The sequence below is a fragment of the Rhodnius prolixus genome, unplaced genomic scaffold (assembly GCF_049639745.1).
Source record: "Rhodnius prolixus isolate KJV_2025 unplaced genomic scaffold, Rpr scaffold_2, whole genome shotgun sequence".
NCBI lineage: Eukaryota > Metazoa > Arthropoda > Insecta > Hemiptera > Reduviidae > Rhodnius > Rhodnius prolixus.
Window position 1 is genome coordinate 32,638,841 of NW_027411592.1, and position 26,006 is coordinate 32,664,846.

The following is a 26,006-nucleotide window of genomic DNA, read 5'->3' on the forward strand; positions in this document are numbered from 1 at the left end:
TCCGACTTTGTAATTCCATGGAGATACGACATCAACAAGGCAAATTGGCCTGCTTATGCCGCCAGAGTGGTTATACCACCCCCTACAGGAAATACCACTCTGGATAGCGAGCTGTTTGTCAAGGCCCTGGAAGAGGCATCTGGTGGTTCCATTCCGAGAGCTGGCGGGAGAGTCCTACGAACCCCCGTCCCATGGTGGACCCCAGAATGCAAAAACGCCATAGCAGCTACAAAGCAGGCCTTAAATAGATTCAAGAGGTATCCGACGGATGAAAATCTAATAAACTTTAAAAGACTGAGAGCCAGAGAGAGGCGTATAATTAATGAATCAAAAAGGGCAAGTCTCACCTCCTATGTGTCGAAGATTTCCACATCAACGACTTTGAAGGAGGTGTGGAGTAAAATAAAAACTCTCTCTGGCGGACGTAAAACCCCGTCGATACCAATATTAAAAGTCAATGATGTCGTCGTTACCGAGCCGCGAGAGGTAGCTGAGTCCTTAGCTGGTTACTTTGCTCAAGTTTCTAGTTCACAAAGTTACTCGGCAGAATTCCTCCGGCGAAAAGGTAACGTGGAGCAACAGCCACTCGACTTTGAAACCGCTATCAGTGAAACTTGCAATGAACCGCTAACCATACATGAATTAGAAAATACTTTAAAGAAATGTAGAGATTCTGCCCCAGGTGTGGACGGAATCCCATATGCTATGATTCGAAATTTGAATGCAATTGCGAAAGAAGGCCTTCTCCAGTTATATAATACTATATGGGAGACCGGCCAATATCCTGATGGTTGGCGGGAAGCAATTGTCATACCGATCCCTAAAGAAGGAAAAGACCCTAGCGATCCCTCCAGTTACAGACCCATTTCGTTGACCACTTGCTTGAGTAAGGTCCTCGAATCTATAATAAATTATAGATTAGTCTACGTATTAGAAACTAGAGGACTTTACAGCCAGCATCAAGCGGGATTTCGCAGATATCGTTCCACGTTGGATCAAGTGAGCCACCTAGAGGTCTACGTGCAAAATGCATTTATGCGTAGAGAGCACGTGCTGGCCGTGTTTTTTGACCTCGAGAAGGCTTATGATACAACGTGGAGGTATGCGATTCTGCGGAAGTGTCACGAATGGGGTCTGAGAGGGAAATTACTAAAATTCCTTCGCGGATTTTTGGAGTCAAGAAGGTTTCGAGTTCGTCTGGGGTCAGTACACTCAGACCAGTACCATCTGGAAAATGGAATACCACAGGGATCGGTTCTAAGTGTTACACTCTTCACGATAGCGGTCAACTGTCTAGCCGAAGTTGTAGGAGATCCCCTAAAAATATCATTGTATGTTGATGACCTCGCCATTTATTTAGCAGGCAAGGACTTAGCCGAGGTTAATGTACTCCTACAACAGGCGATAGATAGAGTGGCTGATGAGGCCAAAAGGAACGGGTTTAAGTTCTCTAGAACTAAAACGGTGTGCCTACACTTTTGTCGATTAAGACATGAGCATAATGCTCCAATGTTATACTTGGAAGGCACACCCATTCAGTACAAACCCAACGTTCGTTTCCTAGGCCTCATTTTCGATACTAAGTTATCCTGGCAGGATCACATCGACTACACAAGCAAAAAATCAAGGAGAACCCTCGACATAATAAAATTTCTAAGAAGCTATAAGTGGGGGACGGAGCGGGAAATTTTAAAACGTATTTTCATTACACTCACCCGTTCAAAATTAGAATATGGAGCCCCAGTTTATAGCTCTGCGCGCAAGTCACGCCTGAAACTACTAGATAGAATTTATAATGAAGGAATTAGATTATTTACAGGCGCCTTCCGAACCAGTCCGTTACAAAGCCTCTACGTAGAGTCAGGGATGTTGCCACCCCAGCTCAGGAGAGAACAACTCACCCTGGCCTACGCAGCCGGAATATGGGGGAAACGGTCTCATACCTTGTACCCCGCCATATTTGAGAGCCCACATGATATGGAATTTCGACACCAACGCACGCGGACGAGGCCCCTCGGGGTCCGGACAAAGGAAATTTTAGCAGCGGAGGGCATTGAGTTAGGAGAGGTTTTGAATTGGGGCTTTGCTCCTGACCCTCCCTGGCTATTGCCCTCTGCAAATGTCCGCATGGACCTGGCAATCCACAAAAAAGAAGAAACTCCCCCCGTTGTCTATAGACAAAAGTTATTAGAAATGATGAATTTTTACCATGACTCCCGACCTGTCTTTACGGACGGGTCGAAGATGGGCAACGGTGTGGGTAGCGCTGTGTACACAGAGGGAGTTACCCTTTGTTGGACACTCCCTCATTATGCATCGGTGTATACAGCCGAGTTGTATGCTATATGCCAGGCCCTAAAGCTAATCATGGACAAAAATTACAATAAAGCGTTGGTGTTAACTGACTCACTAAGTGCAGTCATGGCTCTCCGGGATAAGTTCTCGACGGACCCATTGGTCTCCAAAATTTGCCATTATTTATCTGAGTTGTTTTTACGTGGTCAAAGGGTGACGTTCGCTTGGGTCCCGGGCCACATTGGTGTGTCCGGTAATGAACAAGCGGACGAGGCGGCCAAACGCGCCGCCTCTACAACTACAGATGAAGTCATCCCTGTGCGTCCCACTGACCTAAAAGTATATATGAAACTTATAATGAGAAATAAATGGCAAGGGCAGTGGGACCGCACAAACGAAAAATTAAAAGAAATAAAACCACGTGTTTGGAATGCTACAGTCTCTGAACTACCCGCGGCACGAATCTGTGATTTTGACAAGGCTAAGGATTGGACATACACGTGTGACACATGGATACCTCCTAATCGCCGAAAGAAGGCCGAGGTGCCCCCGATGCCGAGAAAGGCTGACAGTGTCGCACGTGTTGGAAGGGTGTCAGGCACTGCGTAGCCAAAGAGAAAGAGCAGGCCTGCCACATGACAAGCGCGCGATTCTTGAAGAGGGTTCTCCTTACATAAGGAGGCTATTTATATATTTAAAACATATTAATTTATATTGTAAAATTTAGGTTAGTTTATAGTTTAGTTCTTTTAAAGGGGAAAGGAATATCGAGTACTTTCCCCTTGTGGTGCGATTGTGTTTATTAGCGTGAATGTATTTATTAGCGTGAATGTATTTATTGGCGTGAATGTATTTATTAGTGTGAATGTATTTATCGGCGTGAATGTATTTATTGGCGTGAATGTATTTATTGGCGTGAATGAATTTATTGGCATGAATGTATTTATTTGAGTAAAAGTATTTATTAGCAAGAAAGTTGTATGAATGTTTAGGATAGATCACAGTCCGGGGTTGAAAGAAATTTTATAAAAGTATTTCAACCCCTCTAGGTTAATTTTAGACTAAGTTTATTTTAGAATGTGCAGGAAAATTTGTTAAAAGTACTGCACATTATCATAGTTCTAAGGAAATAGCCTCCTTATGGTAGGTTAGGTCTAGTAATTAGTTACATTTGTTAATAAAACACTTTTGGTCTTGATATCTTGATATCTTTAGTTTGTGTAGATAAGGGAAGGCACGAATATATCCCACTCTCCCCCTCGTCGACTGGATCGATGGACAAGAGGGGATGGGTGGGATATATACTCCAACATACCCGGGCTCCACCCTACCTTGCTATGCAAGGTGCAGTATGTGGAAGCCCGAAGGTGACGCGTGCCGCCCCAGCTCGAGTGGATAAAAGTAAAGAGAAGCTAAAAACGATTAGGGGCGCTAATGACCTTAGCAGTCGATGCGCAAAAAAAAAAAAAAAAAAAAAAAAAATTAAATTCTATCGAACTAAAAATTAAATTCATTAATTAAGAAGTTTCTGTATTTCCCGGCCGTTACATTATATTTGTTGTTTCTCCCAGCTAGGACCGTCCACATAGCGAATAAATTCGTTTTTATCTAATACGCCTTTACCAAAACAGTTCTTTCTGAACTCTGTCAAAATCGGGCACACTGCTATATAATGAAAAATATCTTCTATTTCGTGCAAATTGCCCAATGAACTTTTACTTTCCGGAAACTATTACGAAGTAGATTTAATATGGATCAAATATTCCTCTGCAAAGTTTTGGCAAGCAAGCAAACACTTCTTAGCCAAGGGTATAATAGCCAATTCAGTAGTGAAGAATACTCTCATTAAAAGTAAATCTGACAGTTGGGCTACAAAGATTAAACTGTTTGCAGCTACTTCTGAGGCAACTATTCTGTATGCTTCCGAGGTATGGGCTCCATCTTATGCGGATATGGTCGAAAGGGCGCAGTTATCTTTCATTAAGTCAGTTCTCCAGCTCCCTAGAAACTCGCCAAACTATTTTGTCAGACTTGAAACCGGACAAGTTCATCTTAAATACAAAATTTTTAAAAGAATGTTGAATTGGTGGCTTAAATTATTAAATATGGAAACAATCGATCTTCCAAAACTTTGCTATATGAGACAAAGGGAACTATTGGACATAATGGATATGCCCTACAACTGGTACCAACAGTTGCGATACTATCTGGTTATGCTGGGTGCCGAGGACATTTGGGTATTACAAGATGTGGAAATAATCAGTGACAATTACAAAAACTTGTTGGAGAGAATGGAGAATCACCTAATCAGTAAAGATGTGGATGCCGCAATTTCCAGCTCTTTTAACACACTCTATAGAACTTATAGTTTGCTAGGTGGTTGTGAAAGCTATTTAAAAGCGAAGCTCCACATAAATAAATTAAGAATTATTTCTCAATTACGTCTCTCAGGAAAGTTTACAAACCATTTAAATTATCAAAATTACTCTGCCAAATTCTGCCTTGATTCTGTTTGTCCACTATGTAACCATGATTTAGATAACATTTCACATCTACTCCTAACATGTCCGGTATTCAATCAATATAGAAACAAGTTCATCACTCAGTATTTCTCTCACCACCCTGGTAGTGATAATAGTAATAAAATTTCAGATCTATTGACTATAGATGATCGAGATAATGAAAAAGTCAATAATATTTTTCTATTTGTCACTAATTGTCTCAAATTTAGAAAAATAGTGCTACAATGAAACTTCCTTGCTCACCTTAACTTATCAATGTAGCAATAATAAGAAAAAACAATTAAAAGAAGCCATGTTAGCAAATTCCCTATTGTACCAATTGTTATTTTATTTTAAGTAGATTACCATCTTTATTGCAGAGAACTATTCAGTTGTGTTTCTTATTTTCATTTTTATTTTATGGTTTATTTTTCTATATCTTGTTCTGATTTTGTTTTATTTTTTACTTATGCTCAAAAAAATTATTCTCCTCAGTTAATTTAAATAATACTTGATATTTTATTTCTTTACTAATATTTAATTAATTATTGTAATAAAGTATTATAATTTTTGTATTTATAAATTTGTTAGGTCAACCCTTGCTATGAGATCTGTATCTCTTTAAGCAATAAAGATTCATTCATTCATAGCGAATAAATTCGTTTTTATCTAATACGCCTTTACCAAAACAGTTCTTTCTGAACTCTGTCAAAATCGGGCACACTGCTATATAATGAAAAATATCTTCTATTTCGTGCAAATTGCCCAATGAACTATTACTTTCCGGAAACTATTACGAAGTAGATTTAATATGGATCAAATATTCCGCGTTTCAAGAATATTAATCATGAGAATAATTGTAACAAATAGTCGTGTGATTGTTCACAACAGATTTTCGTATTTAATTGACAAATATTATTTGACTGTAAAACTTTTAAATCAATTTGGTTAAAAGATAACCCAAAGAATCTGTAATTTATTATTAATGAATCGGTTTTGCCGCTGTTGAACTACATTTTCAATATCTTATTTAGCTTCAGGCATTTTAATCTCTGCCAAGTCTACTTGAACGTTTTCCAAACCAAATGGATCTTTTCATTTCTGCTGTAACATTTTTCCCTCGATTGGAAACCATTCAGAAATTTAATATATTCAACAAAATGTTAAAAATTCTGAGACGCAAAATTCTTACAACTTTGTGCTGCCAACATCATCTGCTTAAATTAAAACGTTTTCATTAATTTACTATGAGTAGAACTTCAATGAGCTGTTTTCAGTTAAAGTATTTAAGTTTTAATCTGTTTGAACCTGCTGAGAAGATTTATATTATTATTTATAACAGAGATCTCTGTATCTTCCAACCATTTCTAGAATTGTGAGAGTTGTTTGTAATTGTAGTGTTTTTGGAGCAAATAGTATTTATTTCAATTTATCTTAAATATTAATCTATTTCCACATTTTTAAATAATTTATCACTTCTACGTTTTAAGGAAACACTGTTTAAATGAGGCAAACCCTTCTAGATGACGACAAACCCTTGTAGATGGCCTTTTAATGGCGAACCATTCAGCAACCTAACCCAGATCTGCCTTTTAACTCCATATTACACCTTGGTGTGCAATTTTGGTTACAGTTATACCATTTCTTGTGCTATTATTTTTAACAAACAATAAAAAGTTATCGTGATTTTCGAGTTCATTCTTTTAGCTTTACATTCACATCAGTTGTAACGTTACACGCAGTGTGGAAGCCCACTTCTATCCAGTCAAACTAATTGAAATTGCATCTTTCTTTATTTGCTCACAGTTTACTGCTACATTAATTGCTTACTCTTACATTAATTTTCTAAAACATCTAGCGGATATTAGTAGATAACAAGCTCAAGATGTCCTGCTATCTCAAATCATTTGATCGGTAATCATACGTGAGGAATCCTCCTTTATCGTTATTATTTTATTGGTATGATTACTCTGTCGCCTTCTGAAGACTGGGTAACTTTCTTGCAGTTGGTGAAGCGATTTATTGCTGGTAATTGTCACAGTTTTTCAATCAAACTTTGGCTACCTTTCCTAATCGTATAGTTATTAAAACCTTCATTTATTGCAGGAGGGATTTGCCAAGCTAGACATATATTTACATCAGGGTTCGTCAATCAGACCCAGCCAGCCGCCTGAAATTAACCCTCGAAGAATTAATCTTAGTTTATAATATATTATTTAATCCTTTATTCATTACGGGTACATAACTCAGCAATCAGGTACTTCTAGTAATAGTAATTTCACAGGCCTTTGCAGGTTCAAACAACCACTATTCTAGGAAAAGAAGTTTGTGCTGTTCAGGGTGTCACGACTCTGTACACAGTGGGTGGTTTCTGGTAGCTGCTATTTCTTACAGTTCTTCTCCAAGGATATCATTCACCATTCAACTGCTCAATGTACGGTATCAAATCAAAATGAGTTTGTGCTCCTCTAACTAACATATCAGCTCCTACTGATCCTTATGAATCTTCACCCGTCAGGTCTTCCATTTAGGCGTAAGGTCTTTCATGCAGCCGAGAACATTTCGCTTTTATAAAATTAGAAGCAAATAACATTTTTAGATTTATAAAATTGTAGGTACAATTAACTTTAAAGTCTCGTTAATGAAATTTAATAAATATTATGATTACCTTCTTCCCCTCAAGGGGTGCCTGTTCCATGCAGGTACCTGGGGAGCAGCGTCCCAACGGGTTACCACAATCGCTCAGTACACCATGTACCCTCAACAGAACGGTACACAAATATCTACACATTCTACAGACCAAGGCACTAACAGTAAACACCCCAGGTGGCCGCCCCGAAAGGAGAGCAAGTCCAATAGTCCAAGGGGCAGCCCCCAATCGGATTCGGGCGCTGAGGGCCAATCGCCCACTCGCCTTAAACTACCAGATTACGATACCTCAGAATAAACCAAGAAAAGCTGGACTGTCTAAACGTTTAAGACTTGGCAAACGTCTACTGACTTTAGATTTTAGAATTGCGACATGGAATGCTTTATCACTCTACAGACCTGGAGCTCTGAATGTGCTCCTAGAGTAAATTAGAAAATATCGGGCAGACATCGTCAAAATAATGTCATCAAAGGTGTGAAATGTTATTAAAGGAGTGAAGCTGCGCAAACTGTAGTAACACTGATAAGTGATAACTAACTGTAATTACTGGTTGCGAAAAATTATTATTTTCACAAAACTGCAGTTAAGTAAGTTCATGCCTAAAGCTTTACATTTCCAAACCAGGATTACGTGATGAAAAGCTCATTAATGGAAGACCGTGAGAAAGAAATGTAATTGTAACCGTAGAGGTTTTTCTTTCAAATTATGAAAAATGTATACACACATATACTTTTTACCGCAAACCTTTATTAAAAAAATAAAATACAAAAATAAAGGAAACTGAAAAGTTAATTTGATTAATAAATCATGGTATTTGCTTACTGTGCATCCCTGAAAGTAATCTCTTCTCAGGTGCGCCTGAGTGAAGTTACCTTTACATACGTTAATTAATGTTTTTAACTGAAAAATGAAGGCAATTTAATAAACGTAATCCTCAAGCTGGAAGTTATGAGATAGACAATGCAGAGTACCTTGACTTTTGGCCTTTAACCTTCTATGGGCACATGAACTCGCAAGATATTTTAGGAAGCTACATTTACGAGAGGGGAAAATAAAATAGGTATTTCGTTGTATAGAGTATTAGGAAGTCAAAAGTTTTTTGTTTTTTTTTTAGAAATAAAGATAAAAGGTAATAAATGTTCCATGGGTAGAATATCACGGGTTCGAATCCAGCTTACTGGCAAGGGCTGGAGTCATGCTGCTCGAGACCGAATCGAGGCGAGACTTTATGCAAATCTCGCCTCGGTCTCGCATGACAAGTGTCTCGTCTCGGTGTTATCAATCTCGTCTCGGTCTCGCGGAGATATCCTGGTTTTTTAATTTTTGTTTAATTATTAAAAATGAAAAAAAATGAACCCAATATCTGAGCCAATCAAAATGAATAAAAAAATGGTTTGTTATTAATAATCTTTTCAAAAATTGTTATTATTTTCTAATAATTATTTTAATTTATTATATATTGGTATTGATAAAAAGAAAAAAAAGTGTGTAAAAGAAGACAACTACTTACACTTCAATGCATCATATGTTACTATTACTGTTATATATCTTTATATAATTTCAAAAAGATGTTAAAAACGCGCCAAATGAAAGACCCAAATAACATATCTGCCTGCTTATACGAGGGTCGTTTGAAAAGTCCGTGCAAAAATAAAAACTACTTAATTTTTGGGGGTAAACCTTTTTTATTATTCAACATAGTCTCCTTTTAGGCTTATACACTTCGTCCAACGCTGCTCTAGTTTGTTGATCCCTTCCGAATAATAGGATTTGTCCAAGTCTGAAAAATAGCCATTCGTTTCTGCAATCACCTCGTTTGAATAAAATCTTTTTCTCGCCAGCCATTTCTTCATATTGGGGAACAAATAGTAGTCCGAGGGAGCCAAGTCTGGAGAATAGGGGGGATGTGAAACGAGTTGGAACCCTATTTCCATTAATTTTGCGACCACAAGTGCTGAGGTGTGAGCTGGTGCGTTGTCGTGATGGAAAAGGACTTTTTTGTGGGCCAATCGTGGGCGTTTTTCTTGCAGCTCGGTTTTCAAACGGTCCAATAACGATGAATAATATGCACCTGTAATAGTTTTACCCTTTTCCAGATAGTCGATGAGGATTATTCCTTGCGAATCCCAAAAGACAGTCGCCCTAATCTTTCCGGCCGAAGGAACGGTCTTCGCCTTTTTTGGCGCAGATTCCTCCTTGGTAACCCATTGTTTAGATTGTTCTTTGGTCTCAGGAGTGTAGTGATGTATCCATGTTTCATCCACAGTGACGAAACGACGCTTAAAGTCCTGCGGATTCTTCTGGAACAGCTGCAAACCGTCCTTGCAACACTTCACACGATTTCGTTTTTGGTCAAGCGTGAGCAATCGCGGCACCCATCTTGCGGATAGCTTTGTCATGTCCAAATGTTGATGCAAAATATTATGTACCCGTTCATTCGAGATGCCCACAGCACTAGCAATCTCACGCACCTTAACTCTTCTGTCATCCATCACCATATCATGGATTTTATCAATGATTTCTGGAGTAGTAACCTCAACAGGGCGTCCAGAACGTTCAGCGTCACTTGTGCCCATATGGCTACTCCGAAAATTTTGAAACCACTTATAAACTGTTCTAATCAAGCTTCTCTTTAGTCTCCTGAGGCGTTTAGCCTTTCATAAAGTAATGTTTAATCAACACACGAAATTCTTTTTCGTCCATTTTTTGAAAATCACTCGACTTCCTCGATTCAAACGAATGCCAAACACAAAGAAATAGACCGATCTGGCTGAAACTTGGTGTGTGTTCTTCCAAGAGATGCTACTAACTAAACATAACCACGATACGCGCCAGTGGTGCTATCTCTCTGACTTTGCACGGACTTTTCAAACGACCCTCGTAACAAGTCGATTCGTGAAATACCAACAAACCCACAAACCTCCCAACAAACTTCCCACATTCTAAAATATAATTCAAATAATATCAAAGTTCAAAGTGTATTAGATTAATTTATGATATACAAAATTATTTAATTCGAAGTCAAATATATGTAGCATTATTGAATATACCAATATAATAAAATCGTATCTTTTATTAATTAATTCAATACCCGTAATGATTATTTATTAATAAAGAACACAATTTTATAATTTTGTAGCTAAAAATAAATATTTGAAAAACCGAGACGAGACCGAGATTTGTCGCGATTCTCGTGCAGCATCAGCCTTTAGATTTTCCCTTCCTAGAAGCTTCTTACAGCTCACTGTCCGGTGATGGAGAGTATAATTTTGTAAAGAGAGAACACTGTCCTGAATAACGGCTCCGGGCGCCAATAACCTCAGATATTGAAGCACCTCAATTTCAAAATATAAAAAAAATATGGGCTTCAAAATATCCGGTTTAAACTAAGATTATACTAAGGATGAAAGACCACATTAACTATTTACTTGGACATGCTGTTTAAAACACAAGCCCAGCTGAGCAAACCTCGCGTTATCATTAGTTATTAGAAGGGCAACATTTGACGTGAATGCTATTGCATCCATGTTCTAAGTTGATGCTGAATACATAGAAGAGACATTTAGCCGTAAATAACACTGCAGATGAATCATGCTTGACTAAGTTTTTGGTCATATATGAAGTCGAAAAATTTTAAGTAAAGTTTAAATTCTACAAACTAAATACGCACAATGGCTGTGCACTCTCACTGGAAACACATAATGGCAAAATTACGAACAAACCGAGTTAAAATCTCAGTTTTTTAAAAAAGTTTTTTTTACGGCCCTAAATAAATTCAAGACAGGTGCTTCTGCGTAGGATTCACGTCAGCTTGATTGAGACATTGTGTGAATCATCGTGGATGCTGCAGCAATTAGGGTATGTGGTATAATTTGACAGAAGTGGAAAAACATTTCTGATTTAAATTTAGATATCTTGATTAGTTCAATCCATAAATAATCTTTAATTATTTGCTGTAGAATAGTTTTCATAAAATTTTAATGTACGAGGGTCGTTTGAAAAGTCCGTGCAAAAATAAAAACTACTTAATTTTTTGGGGGTAAACCTTTTTTATTTTTCAACATAGTCTCCTTTTAGGCTTATACACTTCGTCCAACGCTGCTCTAGTTTGTTGATCCCTTCCGAATAATAGGATTTGTCCAAGTCTGAAAAATAGCCATTCGTTTCTGCAATCACCTCCTCGTTTGAATAAAATCTTTTTCCCGCCAGCCATTTCTTCATATTGGGGAACAAATAGTAGTCCGAGGGAGCCAAGTCTGGAGAATAGGGGGGGGGATGTGAAACGAGTTGGAACCCTATTTCCATTAAGTTTGCGACCACAACTGCTGAGGTGTGAGCTGGTGCGTTGTCGTGATGGAAAAGGACTTTTTTGTGGGCCAATCGTGGGCGTTTTTCTTGCAGCTCGGTTTTCAAACGGTCCAATAACGATGAATAATATGCACCTGTAATAGTTTTACCCTTTTCCAGATAGCCGATGAGGATTATTCCTTTCGAATCCCAAAAGACAGTCGCCATAATCTTTCCGGCCGAAGGAACGGTCTTCGCCTTTTTTGGCGCAGATTCCCCCTTGGTAACCCGTTGTTTAGATTGTTCTTTGGTCTCAGGAGTGTAGTGATGTATCCATGTTTCATCCACAGTGACGAAACGACGCTTAAAGTCCTGCGGATTCTTCTGGAACAGCTGCAAACCGTCCTTGCAATACTTCACACGATTTCGTTTTTGGCACCCATCTTGCGGATAGCTTTGTCATGTCCAAATGTTGATGCAAAATATTATGTACCCGTTCATTCGAGATGCCCACAGCACTAGCAATCTCACGCACCTTCACTCTTCTGTCATCCATCACCATATCATGGATTTTATCAATGATTTCTGGAGTAGTAACCTCAACAGGGCGTCCAGAAGGTTCAGCGTCACTTGTGCCCATATGGCCACTCCGAAAATTTTGAAACCACTTATAAACTGTTCTAATCGAAGGTGCAGAGTCACCATAATGTTTATCAAGCTTCTCTTTAGTCTCCTGAGGCGTTTTGCCTTTCATAAAGTAGTGTTTAATCAACACACGAAATTCTTTTTCGTCCATTTTTTGAAAATCACTCGACTTCCTCGATTCAAACGAATGCCAAACACAAAGAAATAAACCGATCTGGCTGAAACTTGGTGTGTGTTCTTCCAAGAGATGCTACTAACTAAACATAACCTCGATACGCGCCAGTAGTGCTATCTCTCTGACTTTGCACGGACTTTTCAAACGACCCTCGTAATACGTGTTAAAAATTAAGTTTTTGTCCACTTATACTAGCTGTTCCCTATTTCAAGAGTTGCTTTGAAGTCTTCTTAATTCTTCTGGTCTTCTGGACGAAGCATTCGCACAGCCATTTCCTTCCTTATCTCCGTGCTGATCTGCAACTTCTTCGTCTTCAAGAATTGCCTCGCAGGCTATTTAAGCGGAAACATGCATGGCCATACAAACTTGTTACAGTTTTTTATTTCTTTCTAGTTCTTTTCTTCACCATACTCCACTTTATCAATCCGTGATCCTTTCCTCCTGAAATCCTTTTTGTTCGCCCTGTATCGTTGACCATACTTGTCGTAGTCCAGGTTTCAGCCCTTTAGGGTAAATTTCACTCAAAAGTGGTGTGGAAAATTTTCCTTTTATTTTGTTTTGAAAGGCTGTTGTTCCATGATCTTGAGGCTCTCCTAGAGTCTTCCTTCAAGATTCACTACAGTTATTCTGAAATAATATTATATTTAAGGGAAGGGATTAGCTATGAGGTTAGCATATTGGATTCCCACGCTGAGATCACGAGTTCGAATCCACCAGCTGACCCTTAGATTTTCTCTTCCTAGGAGCTTCTTACAGCTTACTGTCCGGTGATGGACAGTGTTGTCTGTCCGGAGGCCGGCAGTGCACTGAAAAAAGCTCCGGGCGCCAATAACCTTAGATGTTTTTTTTTTTTTTTTTGCGAGGGGGAAAAATGCCAAAGGCACCTTCCGACGATCTGTCGGGTGTGTGGGGCTCAACCCACTAAAAAAACCCCTCCCCTTCAGGCGTAAATATCCATCCCGGAACCGCCAAACAGCATTACTTCGGGATGGCGCCTCGTTACTTGGCTTTCCTTCTATTTATTGCTCTTCCACCTTACCTACAATAATTCGAGGTCCTTCTTTTTCCTTATTAATATTTTTTTAGCAATGGAAGATACTTTTGCCCAGGCTTCCTCGTCTTTCAGCATCCGTCCGACGATGCTGTCCGGAGCTATCGGACCGGTGACTTCCTGCAAGCTTCTTCTTTCTTGTACCCATCGTGTACACTCAAAAAATGTGTGCAGGGCGTCATCCGAGTCCGAGTCCCCGTAAATACACGTCCCAGACGGCCTTGTCCCTATTTTTTTAAGGAATCCTGCGAAATACCCGTGGCCAGTAAGGAATTGTGTGAGGTAATAATCCACCTCCCCATGTTTCCTTTCTGCCCAGATCACCGGGTCAACAATTAATTTTGCCGTCCATCGCCCATGGCGGTCATTGGCCCAGCAGGCTCTCCAATCTTGTGCCAGCCGAGCAGTCGCTCTCTTTTTGGCGTCGGTACTACCTAGAGACTCCCTCAGCAGGTAGGTCCTTCTTCTGGCCATTGCCACCAATGGGGGGAACACCTGCTATTACCAGGGCCGCCGACCTCGAAACCGTCTTATAAGCACTGATAATTCTCAGTGCCCCTTTTCTTTGGACTGCCGCCAGCCACTTCTTATGTTTTCCTTTTTTTAGGGCTTCCGCCCAAATTTCGCTGCCATATAACATGGCAGCATTTGCCGCGGACATCAGGAGCCGTCTCATGCTAGGCAAAGGTCCTCCAACGTTTGCCATTAGCCTGCTTAGTGCCGATGTGGTTTTTTCAGCTTTAAGAGATACATGTTTTAAATGTTCCCCAAAAGTTAGTTTTGTATCTAGGAATACTCCTAGATATTTTAACGCGCTCTTGGTTCCCATTGCAACCCCTCCCACTTGCATCTGGATTCTGGTATCAATGTGCCGTCTTGTAATGAGGAGGACTTCCGTCTTTTGTGATGCCAATTCCATGCCATGATCCTCTAACCAGGATTGTGTACGGCGCATTACCTGGTTAAGCCTTAGTTGAGCATCATCTATGTCTCTAGCCGAGATAACAGCTACAATGTCGTCCGCATATCCAACTAGAAAGGTGTCATTTGGCATTTCCATACGCAAAATTCCATCATAAGCCACATTAACCTTAGATGTTGACGCGCCTTAAATCATTAAAAAAAAAGAAGGTATATATTTATAATAATATTATATAAAATATTACAGTTGCAACTATCCTCATCCACCATCATATAATTATGTGTTATAAAGTTCCTTCTACTTTCAGTTTTTCTTGTTGCTTTCTAAAAAATTCCGGGACAAGCATTTCCTTTTAAAAACTGGCTGCAGCGCCCAGAGACATCTGTTGCCAGCTGCGATTCTTTCACACCGATCTTCCCTAACACTGTTAGTAGAGGTTAAAACTGCCCCCTAGTATTTAAATTCTTTCACCCCTTCAAAAGGGTATTCCCCCATCCATAGGTTCCGGAATATTCTGCTTTTCCTCGGATTGACCATATACTACCTCTAAACCAAATTCCTTAGCAGTCACATCCAGCTCCAGAAAAGCTAATTTTAGCTCCTGCTGCAACCTTGCCAGTATTGCTACATCATCGGCATAAACTATTATTTGCACCATTCTATTATAAAGTTTGCCACTAAAATTGGTTTGATTTAACTGCAAAATAACTGTGTTGGTGATCTTCAGAGTTGGCAGAACGTTCCTAGAAAGAACTTGAGAGAGAATTTAAGAGGATGTCTATTGAGGGTGTCACATCAAATCTTTAAATGTATTACAAAATCAATAATTGAAGGGTTTTTTTGGGGGGAGGGAATTAAAATATAAAAGCGTAATGTAAAATGTTGAAAGGGAAATTCAAGCAAGGAAGAGGAATGTAGTTACGTCTGAGTGGTTGTCCAGTTGGCTGAGAGGAAGTTAATGAGATACTGGATGAGGTATGGCGCATATATTAGTACTGGGAGAGGGTTTGAGGTAGGGAATGGATGACGACAGGAAGCAAGGTGTCTTGGTGATTGCGCTGCGTTAGCACCGCCTCTGCCGTCCCCAGGGGGCGGTGATCGAAAGTGCTTCTACCCCCAACTACTCACTAGCAGCACTTCTCCTCTTACATCACCACTTCCAACAACATCAGCACTCTGCATCACCAGCCGATGTGGCGCCGCGCTGTCCAGCAAGTCGCTTAAGATAGCGCCCGTTATAACTAACTATCCTCTCCTATTCTGACTACCTCCCCTTAGACTCTGTCACGTCCGCCGGTTAAAACATTATCTATCCACCATACTTCAACCTCACGAGACTTCAACTCACGCTTCTTTACTTAGTATCAATAAGAAATAAACCCTGCTAGTGCTTACTTGTGGTCTGGGACTGTGCGAAATGGTCTAGTGCTGTTTAAATTTCATTGGCAATTTCACTGAATAGATAAAGCATACCTTGATTTACCATTTCTGTACAGCTTGTGATTTCCTGATTTTTAAATTTAAGGTGCGTCAACGTTTTGTAATAGGCACTTGGAGTATTTTCCAATGCATTGCTGGCATTTGTACAGTGTTTTCTCGTTACGAAGAACTCTTTCTATCACCAGTCATTGAGCTGTAAAAACCCCTAGGTAAAATAAAAGGACCAGCAGCTGGATTCGAACCTGAGATCTCTGTGTGGGAATCCAGAAAATACTCTTAGATTTTCTCTTCTTAGGAGCTTCTTACAGCTCACTGCCCGGTGATCGACAGTGTTGTTTGAAACAGGAGAACACTGTCCGGGGACCGCCAATGCGCTGAAACAAGTTCTGGGAGCTGAATACCTCATAAGTTACGTCTTAAAGTAAATAAAAAAAAATAATTAAAATAAAAATTTGCTGATGGCTCCACTTAATGTCGATGCCCCTAGCGAAATAACACGTTTACATTTTTAAGAGGAAAAATTTAAAAAATTATCTTTGGCAGCTTCCGTGAATATGTAACTTAGTGCAAGAAAATTGTTCGCGATCTTTTTGTATTCCAAGCAGGCATTGGACTCTGTCTCTCCGATGGAACGCGTAAGCGTAACCATTTACGGCCCGATAATTGTAACAATTTCGTACATAGCTACAGCAACAAATGCAAAGCCTGGCCTTCAAACATCATGCCAGCTCCATACACGCATTGCACCAAAAAATACAGTATATTAAAAAATACAGAATAAAACATGCAATATTTATAAGTATACACAATAACATTCAAAATTACATAGACATTCAACAGTGGCTTAGTTCTGTATTCCAATATTCAATTGGGTCTGTTATATATTACAAATCGTAGACATATAATTCTAATTCAGATTCCAAAATCAGATATTTTTGGTAAACAATAATAAAATCAAAATAAGGTAAAAAACAAGTACAAAGTTCAGTGAAATTAATTTTTATACATTCAGTATATTAGCTGAATTTGTTTAAAATCAAATTCATTCGTTTATGGGTGAATCCTTTATAAAGTAGCCAACACCGACTAAGCACATCCTACATTTGTTATACTTCTAAATGCTTCTTTGGAGGGCTAGTTGTGGCTGAGTGTAGACTAATAAGTGGAAGATCCCCAGTTTAAGTCGTGCTTCAGGCTTTGAATTCTTTAATTTCTGCTGCCATTACACAGGTGATGTGAGTTTGTACTCTGGTAATTCTTGTTCATGTACGATATACAAATACAAAAGAATTTCCTTTAAACAAAATAATGGAACTAAGATTTTGTATTTTTTTTTTTATTCCCCCCCCCCCACACTAGACTAAAAAGAACAGAACTAAACAGACGCTACCGTCTACTTAAAACACTTTTAGACGACAGATCAAAACTCTCTCTAGACAACAAAAGACTAATTTACGTATACTACTATTTTGAAACCCATCTTGGCGTATGGAAAAGAGCTGTATAGTTCAACCAAACGCTCCAATCTCCAAAGGATTCAATCTCTTCAATCTAAAATACTTCGAACAATTGTACACGCTCCATTTTATGTCTCCAACCTGACTATACTCACTGACCTCAACATTCCTTTTATCACACAAGTTGCTAAAACACGATACAGAAAACTCCACTTCAGTCTGCAATCTCATATAAATCCTCTAGCCCAAAATCTTTCTTCTAGAACTCTTCTTGACAACCCGACAGAGACGCCTTAAGAGACAGTGGCCTCGTGATCTCCTCTCAAGTGAAGAGGGCGACTAATTGCCTAATGTTTTGGAGTGTTACCACTGGGTAACTTCTCCACTCGTATACTTCTTCATTCATTGTTCATGGTTATTCATTGTTCGGTTATCACTGTTACTTATAGCGCCAACGCATTGATTGTAGCAAAAATAAACGCCAAAAAAAAAAAATGATTTGAGCTAAAAAAAATGCATTATTCCTTTTAAAAAAAATATTACCAATGTAAATAAAAAGTTACCCCGTATCTTGCCTTCACGACTGCATTATCGATTATCTTTAGTGAAAGAATACTAGCTCACATTGATATCAGGCTTAACTTCTGTGGGGCGGCTTCAAAGCTGAACATACCAAAAGTATTTAAAAATAATAATAAATCTATTTTTGTTACACCATCTATGAATAAAATAGAAATAGAAATATATGCTACTTGCCAAGAAATTTTCTTACTTTAGTAGGCGTGGCAAATTATGGATGTGATGAGTGCACATAAATATGTAACCTTTATAAAAACAAAACATGGATTATAATTATACCACTTTCAGTGTGTAAACAAGTTTCAGGGTTTGTCAATCAGTCCAGTACAGAATTGGGTAATGTTACCCACCGAGTCGTAATTCTCCGTTTATATCGTTATTCTGCCGATACGGATTTGTTTGCATAAAGGATAAGGAATTTTATTACGCATATAGTCAATTTAACTAGCTTGATCTGGATAATTTGTGAAATCGACTAATACAATGTTTTTTAAAGGCAGTAATTGAACATAATTAGACATTTTATGATATTTCTTATCAATTTTATTCTATTTTTAGTTAATCGCTCTTGTAAATGGATTGAAAATTTCAATTTAAAGGGATAATTCAAGGATTAAATTATTGGAGCTCGTAAGTAACTGAAACAATGGGTACCAGATTATCTCTGCTACTGTTTGCCATATTGATCACGATTTTGACAAATTCTTAATTAAACTGAGTGGCGATTAATATTGCCCACAAAACTGACGCATATCATTAACTTATACTGGTGACATAAGTATATCAGTTTCAAAGACAAAGGTTATGGCCCAACATGGAAAGCACCCAATTCGTTCTAAAATAGTAATAGATGATAAGCCACTGGAAAAGATCTCGTATTTTAATTATTTGGGTTGTGTGAGGTTAGCTTTTATGATATACAAAATAAAGTAAATAAATTTCAATCTATCTGTGGTGTAATAAACAGATCACATAAAAATAAAACGAGACCGGAAACAAAACTAAAATTTTACAAAACTATGGCTGTGTCTTTGCTCATATACGGAAGTAAAACTTGGGTTACCAGTGCTAGAGATAAAAATAACAAACAAGTGCAGAGATGCGATTCCTCAGAAGAGTTAAGGGTTGCATAAAAAGAGAGAGGATACGGAATGTTGACACAGGGAGGAATTGGATATATACAATATTAACGAATTTATAGAGGAAATTAGAGATAGATGGAGGGAGCTCCTTAATCGTATGTCAACTACAAGAGCACCGGTAATGGTCAATAAATACATACATACCTAGAGGACCACGTAGTGTAGGATGACCATTAAAAAGATGGAGATGAAAAAAAATAATAATAAATAAAAATAAAATAAATAAATATAATATACCTACAGGGTGATCCATTTAAAACGCACCAATCGCTAATAACTTTTTAGGAAAGCGGAATCCCGAAAAAACCCATTAAATAAACTATACGTTTTTTTTTGGTCTAGTTTTCAAATTTTTCATCTCTGATGCTGTATCTTCATTTCTGGCGGAGTTACGGCCAAAAATCTGATCGGGGTTTCATAACGACCACTGGTTTTGACAATGATTATGAAAAGTACATAAAAAAACTGTCAAAAATGACGTCAACCCCGTTTCGACATCCCTAATATTAGACGAGATATTTAAGATCAAAGTTACAGCTTTACCTAGTCGTGATCGGTTTTCAATATTAATTTTCCACCACAAATACACGTTTTGGGTGGTCCTCTGACTGTGAAAAATGTTATTTGTGACGCAAGGAACAAAAATAATAATAACTGAAGATGTTAAAACATGTAGTGTAATGTAATGGTTGTGGGTGAGTCAGGATAAATTTGTTTTATCATCAAATAAAAGCAACCATCATATCATTCTAATGTACACCGTATGCAAGAGTTCTTATCTTTTGCTTGTGGTAAGAATATCTTGCTTGGGAGGGGCGTGTGTACCGACAGTAATGTACTAGTGGTCAAAAACGTGGCTTTGTAAGTGGGAGATCCCCAGTTCGAATCCCGCGTATGTAGTCATTCATAATGTTTAACACATCATAATACTTTTTAAATAAAATGTACTAGTAGCCCTCAGGTCCTTCGAGCCTCAGCCACTACAGTGTTCCATCCTTCACGATCTCGTTCTTAACTGACTCGTTGACTTAACTGTCTTCTTGTAAATAGCAGCTAAGATACATATTTATTTTTTTTAATTAAGGCGCCTTTTCCTTCTAAGTTATTGTTTTCAAAAAGAGATGTGACTTAAAGGGAAAACAATGTGTCCATTTGCTATGAAACACCCACCGCTTTGTTTTTGAAAACAAGAACACATTTCATAAAGCAAGAAAAGCGAACTAAAAATCTTTCGCCCTTACTATCAGTCACTATTATACTATAGGCTATAAGCCTTTAATAAATAAAGTAAACTAAAGTTTATCTGGCCAGCGTCTTTTACACCAGAAGAGGGCAGTGTTTTGGGCGAGAAGCTAGTACCTTCTAGACCTAGAATCTATGCAGTGTGTAATTGAAGAATCTCGAAATTGCATCAAGTGTTACTCAGAAGCGTTTGTTAGTCGCTTGCTTGCCTTGTGCCCGATACACAACGGGAGTATAAGTTTAGACGGCTTTGGCAAGAATCAGATGACTAGTGGCGAATTAATTTGTTACTTGGTTGGAAAACGCAACTGGTAGCTGTAGCATTAATTTAAACAAACAAAACTTTTCTTACTGCTCAATATGTTAGCCAAAGTATATTTTTTAATTAATTAAAATTACACAAAATTTATTTTTTAATTTTTTTGATTAATTGTATTAATCTCTCATTTTTAGTTTACTACAAGAATTTATATAAAATAATTCATTATGTGCTTTAAGTCCTCACCATCAATTTGGCTTTCGTAGTTACCACTCTACCATCAACCAGACTCACTGAGTTGTTGATACCGTCGCAACCTTCCTTGAGCGGAGACAGTATTGCCCGGGAGCCTTCCTAGACATTTCTCAAGCATTTGATTGGGTATGGCATCCTTCCTTCAACTTACTACCTCATCTTAAAATCATACCTTGCTGATCGATATTTCATGGTTGTACAAGGCACTTCTTTGTCTTCTATATATCCTATTCTTGCCGGTGCCCCGCAAGGGAGTATTCTCGCACCCCTCCTCTATACAATTTACACTGCTGACCTTCCACTGCATCCAAATACTGCTACCTTTACCTTCGCTGACGATACGGCCATTATATTGTCTGACAATGATCCTATCATGGCAACTCACCATCTTCAATCCCATCTTAATATCCTACAACCCTGGCTACGAAAGTGGAGAATTAAGGTTAATCAACAAAAATCCAAACATATAGTTTTCACACTAAACCGGAAAACCCTCCCTTCCATATATTTCAACCATGTCGCTCTAACTACCGTTACAAAAGTACATTACCTTAGACTTCACCTCGACAAGCGACTAACTTGGAATCCTCATACTCGACTAAAACGAACTGAGTTAAATAACAGATATAAACTATTTAAAAAATTACTAGACAAACGTTCAAAACTGACGCTACGTAACAAAAGACAGCTGTACTACACATTACTAGCCCCTATGGAATAGAACTGTACGGGACAGCCAAACACTCGAACCTTCATCGTATCCAATCCCTTCAATCCAAAATCCTTCGTACCCTAGTCAATGCTCCTTTCTACGTCTTTAACCATACTATCCACAATGACCAAATTCCCTTCGTCTCTGTCCTTGCCAAATCCCGTTACATAAAATTCCATTCCCAACTATCCTCTCACATGAATCCTTTAGTCCAAGCCCTCTCAACCTCCACCCTCCCAACTAATCCTCCACGACGGTTGAGGCGTCGGTGGCCTCGCGACCATCTGCGAATGTAGCGTCGGCTGTTTGGTGTGACAGTCTTGATTCTCTTGCTATTATGGCATATTACGACTGCTATCGCTGGATGGCCGTCGTTCATATTAGTCATGTCAATGTGTGCTTGTTGGCCAAGCCTATCAGCACACTCTATTATCGACCATCTGTTTTACTCATTGCATTGATTTCTGTGCAGTTGTAAAAATCTAAATAAAGGTTAAAAAAAAAAAGAAAGTGCATTACTTTTTTATTTATTTAAAAAAAAGGGAAACAGATGTATTAGTCATGTTTTCAGTGTACGAGGTAAAGTTGGCAGACGGACAAATTTCCATTGTCTCACGTGTATGTAAATATTTATCTTGTATCTTGTAACTACTTTGTAAATAAAACGCTGATGTAAATGTTGTTAGGTTGGCAGTACTGGATAATATCTTAGATTTTATCCGTTGTAGCACGTATATTTATTGTATCTCTTACCGGTTTCGAACTTAAGTGCATCATCAAAACTTGATTCATCAGTTTGGTGTAAAAAATTCAACTTTACTATTGTTTCCGTTCCACAGTATACCTGCTTACATTCAACAACAATTATTGCCTAGTACTAATGAACTATTCTGGGTTTTATGCTTAAATTCCGTACAAAATAAATACAATACAATTGCTACTTTACAATTCTAAAACATTACACATGTACTAAATGTACAGAACTCTTTTACAATATGTCTCTTTAATACTATTTCATTCTTTTAGCAAAGTGTTTGTTGATTCATTAGAATTTTGAATAACACACACACTTGTAACCTCCCGTGAGGGTGAGGGTAACATAAGTAAGTCGAAATCTTCTCGATTATCGAAACTGATAATCTCTCCTCTAATGATGGATGAAACTGCAGCATTTATAAGAATACAGAGCAAGTTTTGCTGGGATGACAGGCAGGCTATATAAAACGAACAAAAGGATACATTTTATAAGGCCATGATGTCCGCATTACCCAAACGATCTTGGTTCAAAGAAGAATGATTTAAACAGCTGTTTCGACATTTTTTTTTTTTTTTTTGTCAAAACTAAGACAGTAAGAGTAGGGCATGGAGTTGGGTAGGTTGAGCGCGGAGCATACAGTTCAGTAAGAGATTTTCACCTCTGAGATTTCACCTCCGCCGTGTGGAGTGCAATGAAGAAGAAGACGTCGAACATATAATAATGTCCTATAACACAAGAAAAGAAAGAATACGATCGATGTAAGTATTTAGAGGCATCCTTTTGGTACATTATCTCCTTTGGCAAAAGTTATGTAGTTAAATCCGACGTAGACTTTACAAATAAAATTCTGTGTTCATAAATCGGTATCTCAAGTATCTCAAGTTCACAATAACTTTAATCGTAAAGGCAGAAAGATGGAGTATTACCTCTGTGGAGCTGAAAGATAGATAGTATTTCCTATGTTGTAAATAGGTTTAGGATGAGTAGATGTAAATAGTGTGTACTTAGACGTGAGTAAGTGAGATGTTATTACATTGATTGTATTATTACATCTATTGATTGTATTATTCGTATTAGTGAGTGTACCTGGATATAAGCGTAGCCGGCTGGTTAGCCAAACTGATGCCAAAAAACTGATACAAGTTGAAGAGGAAACGCCAGAAAAAAAAACATTTTTATAAATTTGCATGTGTCATAGCAGTCTGTGATCACTTAGATCAAGGATGGATAATGAGACGGTCTCAAAACAGGAATCCCATCCCAACATCAGTAAAAAATATGTAGTATACTATTTAGGAACAAAAGGTCAATCAAACTATGCTTAGTTGAATGTTATAAATATTTCTCGTTTTTCTTTATCAAATAGTGAATAATTGGAAATAGATTTATTTTCAAAGTCTGCAGTTTTCTTTTTAATTAGGTTTTGTGAAAATACTTAAAATTATTTGTGAGCGTTCAGTAAGCACAGTAATAATCCATTTTGTTTACTACCGCGTAGAAGGAAGAACTGCAACTATGAGATTTTTCATTTTGTGCTCTTGCTGGACATGTACCTTTTCCAAAGCGGATTAGAGTGTTGTTTTTTTAAGAAGTCTGACTCAAAGTCATGGTCATAATAATTCGAAAAAATAGAAAATCGCAGACATATAAAATATAATAGGTTTTGAATTTGAGATTCTAAAAGTTTCAAAATCAGTCCACTAAAAGTGGCACTCGATCGTTTCTTCAGGTTTTTGAGGCTTTCTCTTAAATGGCTTCAAGGCTTTTCTGTAGTCTACATATGTACGAGGGTCGTTTGAAAAGTCCGTGCAAAGTCAGAGAGATAGCACCACTGGCGCGTATCGAGGTTATGTTTAGTTAGTAGCATCTCTTGGAAGAACACACACCAAGTTTCAGCCAGTTCGGTCTATTTCTTTGTGTTTGGCATTCGTTTGAATCGAGGAAGTCGAGTGATTTTCAAAAAATGGACGAAAAAGAATTTCGTGTGTTGATTAAACACTACTTTATGAAAGGCAAAACGCCTCAGGAGACTAAAGAGAAGCTTGATAAACATTATGGTGACTCTGCACCTTCGATTAGAACAGTTTATAAGTGGTTTCAAAATTTTCGGAGTGGCCATATGGGCACAAGTGGCGCTGAACGTTCTGGACGCCCTGTTGAGGTTACTACTCCAGAAATCATTGATAAAATCCATGATATGACAGAAGAGTGAAGGTGCGTGAGATTGCTAGTGCTGTGGGCATCTCGAATGAACGGGTACATAATATTTTGCATCAACATTTGGACATGACAAAGCTATCCGCAAGATGGGTGCCGCGATTGCTCACGCTTGACCAAAAACGAAATCGTGTGAAGTGTTGCAAGGACGGTTTGCAGCTGTTCCAGAAGAATCCGCAGGACTTTAAGCGTCGTTTCGTCACTGTGGATGAAACATGGATACATCACTACACTCCTGAGACCAAAGAACAATCTACGAGTAAACAATGGGTTACCAAGGGGGAATCTGCGCCAAAAAAGGCGAAGACCGTTCCTTCGGCCGGAAAGATTATGGCGACTGTCTTTTGGGATTTGCAAGGAATAATCCTCATCGACTATCTGGAAAAGGGTAAAACTATTACAGGTGCATATTATTCATCGTTATTGGACCATTTGAAAACCGAACTACAAGAAAAACGCCCACGATTGGCCCACAAAAAAGTCCTTTTCCATCACGACAACGCACCAGCTCACACCTCAGCACTTGTGGTCGCAAAATTAATGGAAATAGGGTTCCAACTCGTTTCACATCCCCCCTATTCTCCAGACTTGGCTCCCTCGGACTACTATTTGTTCCCCAATATGAAGAAATGGCTGGCGGGAAAAAGATTTTATTCAAACGAGGAGGTGATTGCAGAAACGAATGGCTATTTTTCATACTTGGACAAATCCTATTATTCGGAAGGGATCAACAAACTAGAGCAGAGTTGGACGAAGTGTATAAGCCTAAAAGGAGACTATGTTGAAAAATAAAAATGGTTTACCCCAAAAAATTAAGTAGTTTTTATTTTTGCACGGACTTTTCAAACGACCCTCGTACGTTACCTATAAATAGTTTAATAACTTTAACATGATTAATTTTACTTGAAAGGTTCTATCTAGATAGATAGATAAATATTTATTTAATAAATGAAACTATATAGATATACACATTGGAGTGACAGTAATAAATACTATAATCTCCAACAATAATAAATTACAGAAATTGTAAAAAAATATAAAAGTAAATAATTAGGGGAAAATACAAATGAAAAACCCTCAGCCTCCAAGAAAAGTTTTACTTCAGGGAGTCCTTAACTCTCCTGTGCCTGTGCACCGTGTCCAAACTATAGTCCTCTATTTGTCTGCATAGGTGGTTGTGAATTCATACGCACTGACTGAAGATACCAGTAGCGAGGTACTTGATGTAGTGTTCTACAAGAAAGGTTCTATTAATGACAAGAACGAGTTGAGATTTGCTTCTCAAAATCATTTCATTTTATCCAAACTTATCTATTATCTAAGAAAATGGAATAAGATAATTTAGTATTTTTCTAATGAAATTGCTTTCCACGGAGAAAATACCAATACTGCAACTTCTTAGTTTACAAAATTCTACAAA

At 38.1% G+C, this 26,006-nt stretch overlaps 1 protein-coding gene across 13 annotated transcripts in view; it reads left to right on the forward strand.

The window, feature by feature from the left end:
* Positions 1–26,006, forward strand: part of Sh (Potassium voltage-gated channel protein Shaker) — an 820,486-nt gene that overhangs the window by 723,516 nt on the left and 70,964 nt on the right. The gene's annotated exons all lie outside the window — the stretch shown is intronic.